The sequence below is a fragment of the Gopherus flavomarginatus genome, chromosome 1, assembly GCF_025201925.1.
Source record: "Gopherus flavomarginatus isolate rGopFla2 chromosome 1, rGopFla2.mat.asm, whole genome shotgun sequence".
In the NCBI taxonomy this organism is placed as follows: Eukaryota; Metazoa; Chordata; order Testudines; family Testudinidae; genus Gopherus; species Gopherus flavomarginatus.
The window spans coordinates 330,478,643-330,497,058 of NC_066617.1; the positions used below are offsets into that span (position 1 = coordinate 330,478,643).

Genomic DNA, 18,416 nt, shown 5'->3' on the forward strand with positions numbered 1-18,416 from the left:
AATGTAAATGCGGTCTCCTAATATACTGTCAGAAGTAGTATAATATATTTTGTACATATTATAGATAGCACAGGTAGTAATGCCTGTAGTTAAGGTTGTTTGACATGTCTCAAGATCCTGTTTTCGGTTGTTTATAACTTTGTCAAACTGTAACCATTTGGGCTGAAATTTTCCATACCAAGTTTCTGCCTCATACTGACTTGTCTTGGAAAGTTTCAGCAAAAAAAGTTTGAGCCATTTTTAAGAAAGAAGATAAGGAAAAAAATTGTTTTACCCATGCTAAATTAGCTATAAGAATATTTTTAAGAAGCTCTAATGCCTCCTTGTTCTGGAGCAGAGACTTGAAATTTGGCAGTTGCTGCTTTGCCAGGGATGTGCCTTTTGCTGCTCCTATTTAAAGCTGTCTATCACCAATTCACGAGCCTTTGAAAAAGTCTGTCTGCAAATGCTCAATAGAGATTTGTCAGAGTTTTGCTGCTAAGTTGTCTAAAGATTTCATCTGCACTAAACATGATTCAGCCCCAACAGCTTCTACATACTGACCAAACTACATGTGTGCCATCCCCACAGAGTGACTGAACGTACTCCCAGGTGGTGATGTAGAGGGCTGAGCAAGATTTTCCATGCAATCGATGCTCTGCCCTGATCAGTGCTGGACCCCAGAAGTGAGAGCAGGGAGACTGTCTCTCCTGTGCTCTCAGTGATCCCTTGCTGGTGCCCAAGCAGCCACAAGGAGGAGGAAACAGCCTGACTTAAAACACAGAAGGATGAGAAATGGGAGATGGGATGTGGATGTTGGGTTATAACTGTCAGAGGTCAGGGAGAAGCAAATGGGGAGGGGAAAGCAGTGGCTGACAGGAGGCACTGGTGGGGACAGCAGAGTATTTTGAGAAGTAAACTGCACAATATAATCTACTTTCCCCCATCCAACTTTCTTCTGTGAAATATTACTCATATTTATTTGTAGAATTACTGAATTCTTTGCAAAAGAGATTTTTAAGAGTTTGAAGAAGTCAACGGTGGCCAAAATCACATATTTATCACAAATCTACTTGTCTTTTAACACTTTTATTAAAATGGCACTCATTAATACCAGATTTAAGTAATTACAAAATTTGGAGCAGTGGTCTCCAACCTTTTTAAACACAAGATCACTTTTTGAATGTAAGTGCAACCCAGGATCTACCTGAAAGAAAATGTAGAAATAACAGTAATCACACAAACCCAAATACCCTTGCCCTGCCCCCTGCTCTGCCCCTTCCCCAAGGCTATTCCCCTGCTCTGCCCCTTCTCTGAGGCCCCACCCCACTCACTCCATCCAACCTCCCTCCGTCACTTGTTCTCCCCCATCCTCACTCACTTTCACCAGGCTGGGACAGGGGGTTGGGGTGTGGGAGGGGACGTGGGATCTGGGATGGGGCCAAGGGGTTGGGAGTGTGGGAGAGGCTCCAGGGTGAACCTGGGGTAGGGAGTTGGGATGCAGGATGGAGTACGGGCTGGGGCAGCAGGCTGGGACGCATGAGAGGGCTCAGGGCTGGGGCTGGGGGTTGGGGTGCAGATTGCAGGCTCTGAGAGGGAGTTTGAGTGCAGGGGAGCTCAAGGCTGGGGTAGTGGGCTGGGGTACAAGAGGGGGTTCAGAACTAGGGCAGGGGGTTGGAGTGCAGGAGGGGGGTGAGGTGCGGGCTCCAGCTGAGTGCCACTTACCTCAGGTGGCAGTGCAGCAGGGCTAAAGCAGACTCCCAGCTTGCCCTGGCCCTGTGCTGCTCCCAGAAGTGGCTGGCATGTTCAGCAGTGGCTCCTGGTGCGGGATGAGCAGGTGGCTCCGCACGCTGCCCCCGTCCACAGACACCACCCCCGCAGCTCCCATTGGCCATGGTTCCCCAATCCCGGCCAATAGGGGCGGTGGGGGTGGTGCCTGAGGGTGAGGGCAGCGTGCTGAGACCCCTTGCCCCTTCCTCCCCCCAGGAGCCGCAGCCGGACATGCAGGACACATCTGGGAGCGGCACGGGGCCAGGGCAGGCAGGGAGCCTGCCTTAGCCCTGCTGCACCACCAGACTCTTAGCGGCCTATTTCCCAGTTTGGCTGCAGGAGGGTTGGCAACTGTACTCTGTGACCGAGATTGACTGTCAGAGGCTCCACAATCGACCAATTGATCGCGATCTACCGATTGGTGACACTGATTTAGAGCCTTTTACTTCTAATGTAGGTCACTGGTTGCTATTTAATTCAAGATGGTTGTGGTGGTGGTGTCCAAGAACTATCCCTGATTTCTCCCTCATGTGATCAGAAGTTGTTCATGGCAGCTCCTTCTGACTCCCTCCCTTTGATCTCCACACCCTATGTAGTAGGGAGAGAGAGAGGGAAAAATGGGAGTAAAGACCCCATTCTGGACTGGATTAAGCCCTGAGTCTGTGCTAGATGTACAAAGAATGAATTCACTCTATATACTACAGGCTCTCTCACAGCTGAGATTACATTATATAAACTCAAAAAGTGTTACAAAATTATCTTCTTTAGTATTACATAAACAAAAGCATATACAATGCAATACGCTACTGAATTTAACTATTTCCACAAACAATCCTATTGTAGTCCACAAATTTAAATGTTTCAATATTTTTATAATTATATATTAAAAATCAACACTTTAACTTTGGCTCCTAAAGTAAACACATAGAAATATGATCTTAAATTAGGACAGCAACAGCTGAGAATGTCATACAAATAGATGGAAGATAATCTGAACAGATCCAAAAACTGTCAGTACAAAAAACTCTCTTTTTATTACAATATCTATATCAAAACAAAGCAAAAGCACTTTTCATAACTTACCTTCAAGATCTGAGACAACACAGACTGCTGAATTAACTATAATCAGTCTCCTCCCAAGATGTAACGTAACTTTTCTACCACTTTCAGAACTGGAGTGGAAGATATTTTAGGCCTGGATAAATATCACTGAAATAAAATTCGTTCCCATGTTTGGCCATGTCTTACATTCCATCTCCTTTCGCTGGCAACACAGACACAGCTAATTTTAATCTGTGACATAGACATGACAGTTAAAATTGTTTAGGCACTGACTCCACACACTGCACTAATTGTACCAGCATAAGGAATTTCTGATGTACAATAAAAGGGCCCAACCCTAGTAGGTCCAGGGCACAAAAAATTCCCAGTTACTCAGCACCTTGCAAGATTAAAATCAGAGGATTACTAAAATCTTTAGCTTCCTATAATACCCATTGCTAATTTAAAGAAAATATATATTCAGACTGCATACATAATTTCCAATGGAAATCTAATAATCTATTCAGTAAAATCTTTATTAATGTTAACAATTCTCTAATTATAATACATATTTTATAAGTATTAGTAATTAAAATAATTAAAACAGCACAACAGTGGCTAAGTTTTCTTACCACTTACATATGAAATATGAAAATGTATACCAAAAGCTTTGTTTAAAACAGTGTAAGGGATGCAGGTGCAGGCCTTAAAACTGCATGTTTAGTGATGAAATTATGCTAACATTATGTTGCACTCGTAAGTGCAATTTTATATTAAAGTTTTAAATGTAAAATCTAGAATTCTGGCTTTGCACTGCTTATATTAGCCTGATTATGCAAATACTAACCCTCAAACTCTGTTTTCATTCATGATACTTTGGATAAAATCAGTGTTGGTAGCTGTTTACATTTTAAAATACATTAAGATATATATTTGAAAGATTTGTAGAAGATTAAAAGCTGTGTAAACATTTGTTATGTGAAGCACTGTAATCATTATCCATATGTTTTATATGCTTGCACCGTTTTATTTCTCAAAGTACTATGTATCTCCTTTTTTTAAACTATGCATTCACATTGTAGCCTGCTTTAAAAATTGAAGGTCTTATCAGACATCCAAAAGCTTCAGATAATAAATTTAGGACTGACACAGTCCCAGTTAATGACAGAGTTATGAAACACTCAGTTCCTTTTATGAATTCTCTGCCCATTAATCCTTCATCAACTTCCGTTTAGAATATACAACACCAGAGTTCATTTACACACAGAAACTAAATCATGAATGTATGACAAATACTGCAAAACATATTTTTCAAAATCTAAGATTTCTAAATAAAATATTGTAGGGGCAAGGTTGCGGAAGATTGGCGACCAAGTATGTGATTGAATGTGGGTGGAAGATGCAGGCCATTCAGTGAACTTTGCCTGAAAGACCTTGCTATCAGGTTTAGTTCAGTTCCACATATTTTTGTCCGTAAATAAGTTAGTTTAGATAATATGTACAATTTATGAATGTAATGAATGCAGCCAGCTGTTGACACCGTATAACCCTGAGATAAGCGCGGGGGATATAACATCGCAAAGAACTCTCCTTGGTGGAGTTCTGCCTGGCCAGCTGTCCCGGACAGCCGGAGTCCCCCGCAGCCCCTCCGCGCACCTCAGGGACTCCCCGCGCAGGTTGGAGTGTAAGTCCTTCTCTCAGTAAAGCCTTGCTTATTATTCTCGGGCTGAGTGTCATTCTTTCGCCGGTATCTCGGCCCCCCCCCGTGGGCACAATTGGAGTCACAAACAGGATACTGGCGGGAGGATGCCTCTTCGGGGAAGGAAGGATAAGAGAGAAGGAGAGAGTTGCATCCCTGAGTGGCCCGCCATGGGACAGTTGTTACCAGTGGCTTGCAAGCTGACGGGGTTGGTTGCCCCCGCCGCATGGCCGGAGCTTGAGAAGGAGCCGGGGTCACCCCAGTTAGGCTGGAGGAACTGATATCCAAGCTCCGGCTGGATAAAGCAGGACCCGCAGAGCGTAAAGCAGCGGGAGACTTGGGATGGGTTTTCCTGACCTCGCTCCACGCGGCAGACAAGGTGCTGCTGGTTCAGCGCAAGGATAGGACGGTTAGAGCCTGATCTGCAGCAGGCGAATGAGGCCCATTCACTGACCCAGGAAGTTATTACTGGCACAGCCGAACGGACCGAGCACTTAGAGCACCTATGCGCGGTCATGACGGCTCACATTGTGAACCACCGGCGGCGGAAGAGAGGGCGGCAGGATGTGCATCCCCTCGCCGCACGTGCACTGGTGCGCAAAACTTATTGGGACCCAAAGACTTGGGATGGGGACATTTGGGAGATAAATGAGGATGAGTCCCCCAGGGAGGGGGATGGTGGGAAGATGGGGCTTTACCCGCAGCTGCGACCCATTGTCGAGGTGCGATATGAAGGAGCACACAGGGAAGGCCTTGACAACATAGTGGTAGTGGAGAGGGATTCCATCTGGGAATTTAAGTCCTCTGAGATACACGACTTCATGCAGCGTTTCAAGCAGCATCCCAAAGAATCGTTGCTAGCTTGGCTACTACGGCTGTGGGACGAGGGGGCGGATGCAATTATCTTTACTCCCGCGGAGTTAGGAAGAATGGCCTCGTTGACCACGGACTCCCTGTTCCGTAGGAGTCTTAAGGCAGAGGCCGCCGTGGAGACAAACTTTCCGTTTCCCTCCCTTATGTCATGGTTAACCATGGCTATCAAAATGATCTGGAGCTCGCCCGCAAACACGGATGATGAGTTAGAGCAGTGGACTTCTATCCCAGAGGGGGTTAGCCAACTCCGACAACTGGGAATGCTCACCGACATATTTGCCGAGGACTTTGAAGGGCCTGATGCTGTGGAGCTGACTCGCACCATCTGTACCCGGCTCCTGCAGAATACCCCCCACCACCTGAAGGCAATGATCCTCCTGATGGTTGGGGGGGCCATAGGGACGGTGGGAGATGCACCGCAGCTCATGATGCAATTAACAGAAATTGATGGTATGATGAAAACCACCAAGCCGTGGCAGGTGAATGTGAAGCAAAAGGAGAGGGTTAGCTGCAATACTATGTTCAAAGACTTGCTGAAGGCAGGGGTCCCTTTAGAAGAAATAGATGGGAAAATCAGTGCTGAGCTGTTAAGACGCTGGTTACAGCTCAAGCCAGAACAGCGCACCAAGGAAAAAGGGGGAGGCCCGAGTAAAGAGGGCCCCCAAAACAAGGCAGCTGCCCCCCCTCAGAGACCCCAGCCATCTGCCCCACCGGAAGCTACCCGCCCAATATTGACAGGGTGGTGGGTCCCCCTCACCCCCCACCTTGGAGATAAAGACGGTTTGTAGTGGGGGACCACCGCCCTTATGTTCCAGTAGACATCTACTGGCGTAGCAGGGGAGCAACAACAAGTGATGGCCCTTGTGGACACCAGAGCAGAGGTGACCATACTGCATGGCATCCCGCCCCATCGAGGCCAGTCGGTATTAGTGCGCGGCCTCAGAGGGGCGGATGTTCGGGCCGCACCGATGCAGTTAAGGCTGGCCATCGGGAAAGCCCCCCCCCATGCAAGTCACCATCTTAATCACTGCCATTCATGAATACATATTGGGCATAGACCTCCTCCGAGGGCAGACCATAGATACTCGGTGGGGACCCTTTTCCTTTGGGCGCCTGCTGTATGTCTGAGCGGCTGCAACCATGCTGCACGGGCATCCGCGGTGGGACCCCGTAGTGCTTCCAACCCCTACCATGGTAGTCAATACCAAACAGTATTGGATACCTGGTGGGCACGAGGAAATAACCGCCACTGTTAAGGGATTGCTCCAGGCGGACATCATTCGCCCCGCCATGAGCGTGTTCAACGGCCCCATTTGGCCAGTCCGCAAAAAGGACGGAACCTGGTGCATGACAGTTGACTATCACAATCTGAACAGGGTCACCTCAACTCTAACGGCGGCGGTTTCTGACATGGTCTCCATCATGGAGCGTCTTGCGACATGACTGGGGCAGTGGCATGTGGTGGTGGACTTCTTTTCCATCACCATCGCCCCGCATCCAGGGAGACATGCAAACCTATCCCGCAACAAAAGTGCAGCTGGAAATAAGAGACCATGCTGAGATGTACCAGGTCAGCTTAGCAGCCACTCTGGCCTACCCAGTGATACTGGGATAGGATTGGAGATGGTTTGAGGAGCTCCCACAGCAGTGGGAAAAAGGCCCCTTGATTAAGACCAGCTCAGACCCCAAAATGAGGGGTATTATGGGCTAGGATAAGGTAGAAGAATACCAACTTGACAGCATGCTAGCTCAGTGATGCCCAAAGAACTAAGCATTGGTTGACTAATAGAAAATGAGGACTTCATACGGGAATAGTGAGAAGACCAGATTCTGAGCCAGGCCTGGGAGCAAGTAACCATCCCCAATAGGAGGGCAAAGTCCAATGGTTAAAGCAGTGGCCCCCTTCAAGCTCTGGAATGAGTGGTTCTACTAGGTGACAAGAGATCTCCCCAGCCCTGAGAGATATGGCGACAGCTGCTGGTGCACAGAAAGTTCCACCATAGGCTTCTCTACCTGGCCCCCTTGGTGCCATGTGCAGAGCACTTGGGGAGGGAAAAGATGTTGGAGAGTGTGGCCCTTAGGTTCCTCTGGACAGGGATCCACAAAGAGGTCTGCGATTTCTGTGCCTCATGCCCAAATGCTAACTGGCAAGATTCAAAGGTATGCCAAAAGCCCTCTTGATTCTGTTCCCAGTGGTCGGCATACCCTTCAAACAAGTAGGGATGGATCTAGTGGGTCCCCTCAAAAAGAACATGTCAGGATACCATCACACATTAGTGATAGCCAATTATGCCATGCACTGCAAATGCCCCACCATAACAAATGGACTCATGAGGGTCTTCACAAGGGTCAGAATACCAAAAGAAATATTGACAGACCAGGGGTCCAACTTCTCATCTAAACTGATGAAGTAGCTGTGCAAATCACTAAGCATTCAGACCCTCAAGATCTCCATCTACCATCCACAGGCAGATAGGCTGGTGGAGTGATTCAACGGGATTCTGAAGGCCATGTTGAGAAAGTTTGTTGATTCAGACCCCCAGCACTGGGACCGACTACTATCATCATTACTGTTTTCCATAGAGGAGGTCCCCTAAGCCTCCACCAGGTTCTCTCCCTTTGAGCTTCTTTATGGGAGACAGCGCAGGGGGATTTTTGACCTCTTCTGGGAAGCCTGGGAAGAACAAGAGTCCTGGGCTGTGTGTCGTACGTGCTTCAACTGCGAGAGAGACTGAAAACGCTAAGGGGCTTCACCAAGAAAAACCTTTTGAAAGCCCAGCAAACACAGAAACGCACCTACAGCTAGGGAGCCCAGATGCAAACTTCTGAGCCAGGTGATAGGATGCTGTTGCTACTCCTGACCTCCAAGTCTAAACTACTGGCCCAGTGGCAGGGCCCATTCAAAGTGATGAGGAAGGTTGGTCCAGTTGACTATGAGATTCAACAGCCTGGGAGGAAGAAGGAAACGCAGATTTACGATGTCAACATTGAGCCTTCCAGGCCTTCAGAAGGGCTTCTGATAGTCCTGTATGCGCTAGAACCTTGGCCACAGGCTCTCATCACTAGGTAGTACAGCCTGGCTTCCAACACCAACCTATTGAAAGGGGCTAATCAAGGTTTACTCTGCAATTACAACTCCAGTCTATGGACAGGAATGGGGCTGGACAACACAAATGGAAGCAGGCAGATTGTATCTCCATGCTGTCAGTGATTCTAGCCTCCCCGCTGGGGCCCAGGCAATGTGGAGGAGGCAGCTGCCTGATTCAAATGCACTAAATCTGGACAATTAGCCTGGGGGTGGGGGTAAAGATTGAGGCTGGGGTGAGGGAAGAGGAGTGGGAACCTGGAATTGAGAACTGGGGTGGGGTTGAGATTCGAATTGAAGGGGTAAAGAGACTGGGATTAAGAGCTGGGGGGGGGGGCAGGAGGCTGGGAGCCAGGAAGTGGAGGGAAGACTAAGATTGGATGACGATCTAGGGAGAGAGTGGAACTGGTTGGGCAGGGAAATTGGACTTAGAACCAGTGGGATAGGGAAAAGAAGATGTGGGGGGAGAAGACAGATCTGATGAGGAGTCAGGGTGTGGGGAACATCTGGGACTGGCTGGACAAAGAGACTGGGTCAAGAAGCTAGATAAGGCAGGGACAACAACCCTGGAATTGGACGAGGAACACACGGAGAGGAACTGCAGATGGGAACCAGTGGCAATGGAGAACATAGGCTTAGGCAGACAGACAAAGTGGATGAAGAGCTAGGAGGGAGGCAAACTGGGACTGGACAGGAAGATGGAAAGGTTGGAGATGATGGGGCAAAAGGGGTCACCTTTGGAGGGAACAGGTAGAAGAGTTTGTGCTTGCTAGAGCACAGTCCCCTCCAGATCCTGGAATGGAACCTAAGTTTCATGTGTCATCATTCCTCTGCCATCAGCAAATATCTGTGAAATCACTGGTAAAATATCCCATTCTCCTCTAGGACTGGTCCACGTAGAGGGTGACAAACTGCTACTGTTATCAGTTAATCCCGTAGCTCAAATGGTAAAAGTCTGTACAGTGAATCTAAGGATTCTAACTCTGATGATAATCCATGTGGATATCATTTGATGCCACATGTTAGAATTTCTATTTTCTGACATTTTTTTTTAACTGAGAAAATTACATTAAAATGTATTAAAATAATGTTACTAAGGTTGTGAAGTCAAGCACTTATGTGTTAGGAAATGCCAAAATTAAGACTGCCTGTGCTATATTCTAGATTTTTAAAAGAAAAAGATATAGTATATTAAACATTATTTTCATGCTCCTTTCTAAAAGTTTTGTTTAGAAAATCTTCTGTAAACAATTCTTGGTTTTAGCAGATGACACCAGATTCTCTTCTGCAAAAGACCTACTTCATATTTAATACAACATAAGTGTGTCTTTCACATTTTGCTCTTCATTATTATTTTTCGTACTTCATGCCTAATCCTGGTCCCATTTAAATCAATAATAAAAGTCCCACCAAGAAAGGCAGCAAGATCTGGACCTTTTAGATACATTTGATTTTTAAAAGTTTATTCTTTAGAAATATAGATGTGTGCTTTAGCCAATAAAAAGGATGTTTTACATGTTCAATAACCCTGTACAGATTTACTTTAAATTGATGCATATTAGTATAATATTGACAAACAAAAATTTTGTTTAATGTTAATTAATGGTGCTCAGATCAATAAAGTAAACCATAAAAAATTTAGAAATATAAAGTTAAGGATTAAAAATAATTAACAAGTCAAAAAGTCTAGATAATACTTAGTCATACCATGAGTGCCGGGGACTGGACTAGATAACCTCTCGAGGTCCCTTTCAGTCCTATGATTCTATGAAGTCAAGCACTGTCAAGTGAGGAAATGCCAGAACGAACATTATTCATGCAACCTTATTTTGTCCCCCTTGTGAGTATACATTATGATACAGTCCTTAAGTAAATTATCCCATATTTTCCCCACAAGACCCTTGCATCATTCAGTGCACAGGATGAATCTGCTCTGGGAATGAATTAAAGTTGTGTAGTAAAAGAGTCTGTTGTGAGTAGGACCCCCTGCCTCATTTGTTGCAGAAATTGGAAAGTCTGCAGTGTATGAAGCAGTGCACTGCAGGAAGAGAAAGGATGATCTTGTGGGTAGTTGCCCTGGAGACTTGGATTCTATCCCTTCCTCTGCCACCAAGTTTCCATGTAATGCTGGGCAAGTCTCTTACATCAGACTTTTCACAAGTAGTATGTATGCATGTAATTCAAGGCTGCATCATAATGCCAAATAAAGGTTGCATGGGCAACATGCATTCTGGCATTTCTGAACTCAAGAATGCTTGACTTTGCAACCTTTTAATCCTTTTAATTCTTAACTTTGTACATATTAATTTTATATGGCTTAGTTTCTTGATGAACACAAAGTTAACTAACATTTAATAAAGCTTTGTTTGTGCATTTCCTTCATTTTAACACAAAAAAATCATTTATATGTTATTTAAATAACTAAGCACTTGCCACATTTGCTGTTTTCTATACATATTTTATAGATGTTATTTTTGTGAAGCTCCATATTTCATTTCTCATTGCCATGTTGCATAACATACACAAAAATAATTAATTTACACTTTATTCTAACACAGCATTTTAGCCTTCTTAAAGACTTTTTTTTTTAAACTATGTACAGAAAACTGAGCAGGGACTATGATCTATAGTCTTCCACTTTTTAAGAAAGGTACATATTCAGAAAACTATAGCCCCCAATTTGTAAGAAGCATATACATGAAAAGGAACTGTAATTTTGTATCTTACTTTCATGTAACCTGTAGCAGGGTGGTTACCCTACTTCTACCCTGACGGGTTTAAAACAACCCTGGGGGAAGGTTGTGGCTAGGAGCTGCTAAGCTGGGCTGATTGGGAAGTGGCTGCAGCTGGGCCATGCCCCAATCAGGTCACAGCTGGGCTGTATCAAGAGGCTGGGAGCCAAGAGCTCAACAGTCTCCCTCTGCCTGTAGAGGAAGAAGGGCCTGGCTGCAGGGAGCTGGAGACAGAGTACTTGAGTGGAGCAGGGCTGGGGAAAGGCTGAGGAGCTGGGGAGCTCCAGCCTGGAAAGCCCCAGGCTGCAGCCTAGCATTGGGCTAAAAGGTAGTGGGGGTTGCAGAGGGCAGGGGTAGGCCAAGGCAGGAGGTCCAAACCCAACCTTGCCAGTGATGAGTAGGCTGATACTGCAACCTGCCCCAGGGCTTGGGGGCTAGACAATGACTGGCAGTAGCCTGATACTGAGGTGAGGTGGGACTAGTGGGTGGGGGTTCCCCAGGGAGAGGAGACTCTAACACTGAGGGGATTACTGCTAGGGAGCAGCACCCCAGGCACAAGGGCATCGGGTCTGGGAGGGACACAGGGGCCAAAGGACAGGTGGGTTACCAGCCTGCAGAGGGTGCTCTGGAGCTGGAACAAGCTAATGCCCCAAAGATGACCAGCAGGAGGTGTAGCAGGGGTGAGTCTGCAAATCTACATAACCCTTTTTGAGGAAAGTAACACACAATTAATTGCAGCTTAAAAAGAAACAGTGTAATTTACCATTAAACAAACCCAAAAGAGCATAGCAGGAGCTTATCAAAATATAGTATGCTTTCATTACACTTCCTCATCTTACCCTTCTCTGTAATAACGTTATGGTAGTCTGAGGTAAATTATTTATCAAAGATAGCCACTGCTATGACAACTAGCTCAATACTGACTCTTCCCAAATATGTAAATGACCAAGCAGGAGGGAGTCATGATTGGTTGATTATCTCTGATGTCACAATGCTATGGCTTGGGCTGCATCAGTCTGGCAACAAATTTTCATGGTGCAGGGCAACATAAGGCTTTTCGGGGGCTCTGTTTTCTCTAAATTTTCATTAAAAAGGTTAATGTTTTCTCATGGAATGTTAATAAATGTTCTGAATAAAAGTGACAAACTGAGGTACAGACCCTGTAAAACAAAAAAACCTAACACAACCTCAGCTAAGGTTAACTGCAAGACCATAATACATTACATGTACTTTGTCTCAAAGTAATGCTATTCTTCTCACTGAAATCCCTTTCCTTATATTTTCCACTTTTCACCTTTCATTTTCTGAGACCAATCATGCAATACTTCATGACTTTCACACTAAGGAAATTAGAATTAATCTTGGAGAATTACCATTATTACAAAATTTACAATAGTGATCTGGAACTTAATTTTTATTTTTGGATAACCACCACACTACAAGTATCACCTAACAAAAGTGTTTAGCAAACAAAATGTAACACTAACACATTCATATAATTAACAGTAATACAAAATAATAAGTAATATCAAATCCTTGGACAATAAAATTAAGGGAATGCTTATTATGTATTTTTCATATTGAGTATGGCTCAAAATATTTTAATATTAAAAAGTGACTGACACTTTCAGTGATCAGAAAAGTATTATATTTGTCTTTCAGTATGAATGCCATGGAAAGGAACAGAGAATGGGAAGTAGGATTGAGCCTAGGGTGTTTAATTTGAGAGTGGTTGTCATAAACAGATAGTTAAGAGTTAATGTCTCTCCTACCTGTAAAGGATTAACAAACAGGGACCCCAAACACCTGACCAGAGGACCAATCAGGAGACAAGATAGTTTAAAATCTCGTGGGAGGGAAGCCTTTGTTTGTGGGTTTTGGGTTTGGCTTTGTTCTCTCTGAGTCCTGGACGGGGCTAGAGGTGTAACCAGGTTTCTGCCAATCTCCCTGCTACAGTCTCTTATCTGTTCAGAATTGTAAGTAGAAAAGGCAGTCAGTCTTTTAATTTTTTTTCATTTGCATATGTGTACTTGCTGGAAGTAGCTTAAATTGTGTTTCTGCTGGAGAAAGTTTCTTTCTATTGTTTATAAGCTGAAAGACCCTGTAACTTTTACCATCTAAAGTGCAGAGATAAACCTGTTACTTTTTTCTTTCTTTTTTTATTAAAAGCTTTGCTTTAAGACCTGTTTGAGTGTTTTCTCCTAGTTAAGGCTCAAAGAAGCTTGAGTCTGTATTGCCTGAGGGAGGGAATGGTAAAGTTCCTCTTTGTGTTAGATTCATGGAGTTGAATCAGGTGATCTCCTAGTGTTCCCAGGGCAGGAAGGAGCTGGGGAGGAAGGAGGGAGGGGGAAGGAAATGGTTTATTCCCCTTTGTTGTGAGACTCAGGGAATTTGGGTCTTGGGACCCCCAGGGAAGGTTTTTGGGGGAGACAAGAGTCGATCAGGCACTCTACTCTAAGTCCTGATTGGTGGCAGCCTATCAGATCTAAGCTGGTAATTAAGCTTAGGGGAATTCATGCTAATACCCATATTTTGGACGCTAAGGTCCAGAATGGGGAATTATATTATGACATGGTGTGCAGGGTATGGGAAAGATAAGAATCCAAAAACCAGTAAGATTATAAATTTTTTTTCTCTGCTAGCTGCTTGTAAGCAGAGAGAGAAAGGGTTTCGTTTTAAACCTACAGCCAGAGATTTTTTTTTCCTTGCTCGGTCTGGCTGTGCATAGATATGGCCTCAGGCAAGGGCCATTAGGTTTAACGACGGTCGTTTGTTAAACAAAGCAGCCTTAAGTGGTCAGCAACGCGCTACACCAGCAGAACACACATGCAAATGAAAGGTTTCTTTTTGTTCTAGTTTTATTCGGGAAGGCTTGTTAGAAAGACTCTGTTGCTTAGCAACAGAGCAGACAACAGACAGACAGCAGTTCAGGAAAAAAAAACCAGAGGGTACCCCAACACAAGAAAACAGGAACCATGACTTCCAAGGCAAAAATGCATGCAGAGAAACAAATCAAAGAGGCAGACCACAGGTGAGATATGGAAAAAAAACTACAAGAGATGGAGCTAAGAGAAAGAGAGGCAGCCTACAAAAGAGAGCAAGCAGCCAAAGATGCAGACCACCAAAGACAGCTGGAACTCCAGAGGGAGACCTACCGGCAGGCCCTGGAATTACAAAAGGCTAAGCAACAGAACACAGCCAATCCTAACAACCCTTTGCCAATGACTGTTCCACATCACAAGAAATTTCCCACCTACAAGGCAGGTGATGACACTGAGGCCTTCTTAGAAAATGTTGAAAGAGCCTGCCTTGGGTACAGCATCTCTGAAGACCAGTACATGGTAGAATTGAGGCCACTGCTCAGTGGACCCTTAGCAGAGGTGGCGACTGAAATGCCTAAGGAGAAAATGAACGACTATAAACTCTTTCAAACCAAGGCCAGATACAAAATGGGGATAACACCTGAACATGCCCATCGGCAGTTCAGAAACCAAAAATGGAAACCAGATGTGTCATTCCCCCGACATGCCTACCACATTGCAAAGAATTATGAAGCCTGGACATCAGGAACAAAGGTTAACAACCTGGACGAGCTGCACCTCCTGATACAAATGCAGCGGTTCTTAGAAGGTATTCCTAAGGCAATAGAGAGGTACATCCTAGATGGGAAACCCAAAACGGTAATCGAGGCGGGGGAGATTGAAGCCAAATGGATGGAAGTGGCAGAAAAGAAAAAAGCTACCGTCAAGGGGAACGAATACCCCCGAGGGCACACCGACAATAAACCCTACAACCAAGGACAGCCAAAGACCCCACCTACAACCAAAGAAAGCCACAGATGCCCTATTCTTCCACCTCACCAGTCTCCAGTAACCCACCTCGACCCAGTGACCAGTCAGCTGGAAGATGCTTTAAGTGTAATGAACTGGGACATATAAAGGCCAACTGCCCAAAGAACCCCAACTGAGTGCAGTTCATTACACCACCCTCACACCAAAGATCCCCAGGCCCAGATGCCTCTCAAATACCCTTGGAGCGAAGGGAAATTTTGAGAGTGGGCGGAAAGACGGTTACTGCGTGGAGAGACATGGGGGCACAAGTGTCAGCTATCCACCAATCCTTCGTCGATCCCAAATTCATCAACCCAAAGGCCCAAGTGACAATTTACCCCTTCATGTCACAAGCTGTAGACTTGCCTACAGCTCAACTGCCTGTCCAGTACAAAGGCTGGTCAGGAATGTGGACTTTTACAGTCTATGACAATTATTCCATCCCCATGCTGCTAGGGGAAGACTTGGCCAGCCAGGTGAAGGGGGCCAAGACAGTGGGAATGGTTACACGTAGCCAAACCAGGCAAGCTTCCAGACCCATTCCTGTTCCTGAGCCGTCCACAGGGGCCCCGTCTGTGTTACAAGAGACCCAGACAGAGGTAGTGGACCCGGATCCCCTGCCAACAACTGAAACAGCCACAGTGACTCCAGTCCCAGACCAGGAACTGGAAAAGCAGCCAGCACCAGAACCGTTGCCAGCACTGATACCAGCGCTTGCAAATCCATTTTCAACTCCAACGCCAGAGGGCGCCAGCGAGCCTGAACTGGCAGAAGCAGCAGACAACCACACCCAAGAGGCTCAGCCAGAGCCTGCAATACCCCCTGGTGCACCAGCAGAATGTGGCTCACCAGCCACGGAAACAACCCCATACCTACATCGCTTCCAGAGGGACCAAGCCCAAGTCCACCGTCTAAGGAAGAACTGGTGTCTCCAGCTTCAAGGGAACAGTTCCAGACTGAGCAGGAAGCAGATGACAGCCTTCAGAAAGCTTGGGCGGCGGCACGGAGCACCCCACCGCCTCTCAGCTCTTCTAATGGATCCCGGTTTGTTGTCGAACAAGGACTTTTATACAAGGAGACTTTCTGACGGACACCAGGAAGACTGGCATCCGCAAAAACAGTTAGTGGTTCCAGCTGAGTACCAGGAAAATCTCCTACGCTTAGCCCATGATCATCCCAGTGGCCATGCTGGGGTGAACAGAACCAAGGACCGGTTGGGGAAGTCCTTCCACTGGGAGGGGATGGGCAAGGATGTTGCCAAGTATGTCCGGTCTTGTGAGGTAAGCCAAAGAGTGGGAAAGCCGTAAGACCAGGTCAAGGCCCCTCTCCAGCCACTCCCCATAATGGAGGTCCCATTTCAGCGAGTAGCTGTGGATATTCTGGTCCTTTCCCAAAAAAGACACCCAGAGGGAAGCAGTACATACTGACTTTAGTGGACTTTGCTACCCGATGGCCAGAAGCAGTAGCTCTAGGCAACACCAGGGCAAACACTGTGTGCCAGGCCCTAACAGACATTTTTGCCTGGGTAGGTTAGCCCTCCGACATCCTTACAGATTCAGGATCTAATTTCCTGGCCAGAACCATGAAAGAACTGTGGGAAACGCACGGGGTGAACCATTTGGTTGCCACCCCGTACCACCATCAAACCAATGGCCTAGTGGAAAGGTTTAATGGAACTTTGGGGGCCATGATACGTAAATTTGTCAATGAACACTCCAATAATTGGGACCTAGTGTTGCAGCAGTTGCTTTTTGCCTACTGGGCTGTACCACATCCCAGTTTAGGGTTTTCACCGTTTGAACTTGTGTATGGTCACGAGGTTAAGGGGCCATTACAGCTGGTGAAGCAGCAATGGGAGGGGTTTACGCCTTCTCCAGGGACTAATATTCTGGACTTCGTAAGCAACCTACAAAACACCCTCCGACACTCTTTAGCCCTTGCTAAAGAAAACCTAAAGGATGCTCAGGACGAGCAAAAGGCCTAGTATGACAGACATACCAGAGAGCGTTCCTTCAAGGTAGGAGACCAGGTTATGGTCTTGAAGGCGCAACAGGCCCATAAGATGGAAGCATCATGGGAAAGGCCATTCACGGTCCAAGAGCGCCTGGGAGCTGCTAACTACCTCATAGCATTTCCCAGTTCCTCCCTAAAGCCCAGAGTGTATCATGTTAATTCTCTCAAGCCCTTTTATTCCAGAGACTTACAGGTTTGTCAGTTTACAGTCCAGGGAGGAGATGACGCTGAGTGGCCTGACGGTGTCTACTATGAAGGGAAAAAAGACGGTGGCGTGGAAGAGGTGAAGCTCTCAACCACCCTGGAACGTCTGCAGCGGCAACATATCAAGGAGCTGTGCACTAGCTTCGCCCCATTGTTCTCAGCCAGCCCAGGACAGACTGAGCGGGCATACCACTCCATTGACACAGGTAATGCTCACCCAATTAGAACCCCACCCTACCGGTTGTCTCCTCATGCCCAAGCTGCTTGACAGTGGTAGCACTTTGTTGTTTGTTGAAACTTTTTTTGTTTTCTTTTCGTAAAGATGATCTCATGGAGGTAAATTTAGACCAACTGCAGCTGATGTGTACAATATTTGGAACAGGATGAGGGAAGCCACCTATTCATAGAAATATGTTTCAAGATGTAGGTATTTTCCTCAGATTCTGGTTTTGAATCTCCTGTACAGTACTTATGAAACCTTTGATTCAAAAGACAGAAACATGAAGAGACTTCAGAATGCATTTAAGCAGATAGCTATTTATTTAAATACCAATGAAAAATCAGAATTAGTCTCATAATAGACTCGTTCAAGAGACATTGATTTTTAAACTAAAGTGTCTACAGACTAATTCCTTTTTTCAAAGGTGAATGCACTAATGTTTCCTGGATTTCATTATGACTGTAGCATATTACGCACGCACGCACACACACTTACTTTACAAACTGAATCGTTTTCCCAGTTAAAAAATGGCTTTATGAAAAGCCATTTTCATTTCACTTTTAGGTGCAGTTTACACACATCATGTTTACCTTCCAACTGCTTCAAGTAATTTAAAAAAACATGCAAAACGAAGTAGCACAAACACAAAACATTCCATCTGTAGCATGTGTCTTTTACTAAGTTGCTTAGGCCAAGGCTAAATATAGCAAACAAATAAATTCTCTTCCCCTTAAACTCCTGTTTACAAAATCCCAAATCAATATTATACATGGGAGTTCTCTCAGCATACATAAATACAGTAAGTTGAGTGTATGTAGAGACAAAATTTCTCCCCACATTCCTTTGTCTGTTATTTTTCCCCAGCTCCTGGCATTTGAAAGGGGCTGGCATGTTCAGCCTCTGACCTGGTACTCTTGTTTAGTTGTAATACTTGTACTCCTGCTAGTGTTACACACCAAGGAACTGGTTT

At 45.6% G+C, this 18,416-nt stretch overlaps 1 protein-coding gene across 4 annotated transcripts in view; it reads right to left on the minus strand.

Moving 5' to 3' along the window:
• The window catches only part of SGCG (sarcoglycan gamma), a 186,140-nt gene that overhangs the window by 153,289 nt on the left and 14,435 nt on the right, over window positions 1-18,416 (minus strand). Inside the window, exon 1 of one of the 4 annotated variants that reach the window (XM_050937307.1) lies at window positions 2,833-2,937. The exons of 2 other annotated variants lie outside the window; for them this stretch is intronic. The gene's annotated coding sequence lies outside the window, so the exon portion shown is untranslated. Of the gene's footprint in view, window positions 1-1,704; window positions 1,783-2,832; window positions 2,938-18,416 lie in introns of those variants that run through there. One more of the 4 variants, XM_050937308.1, reaches the window with a different exon arrangement.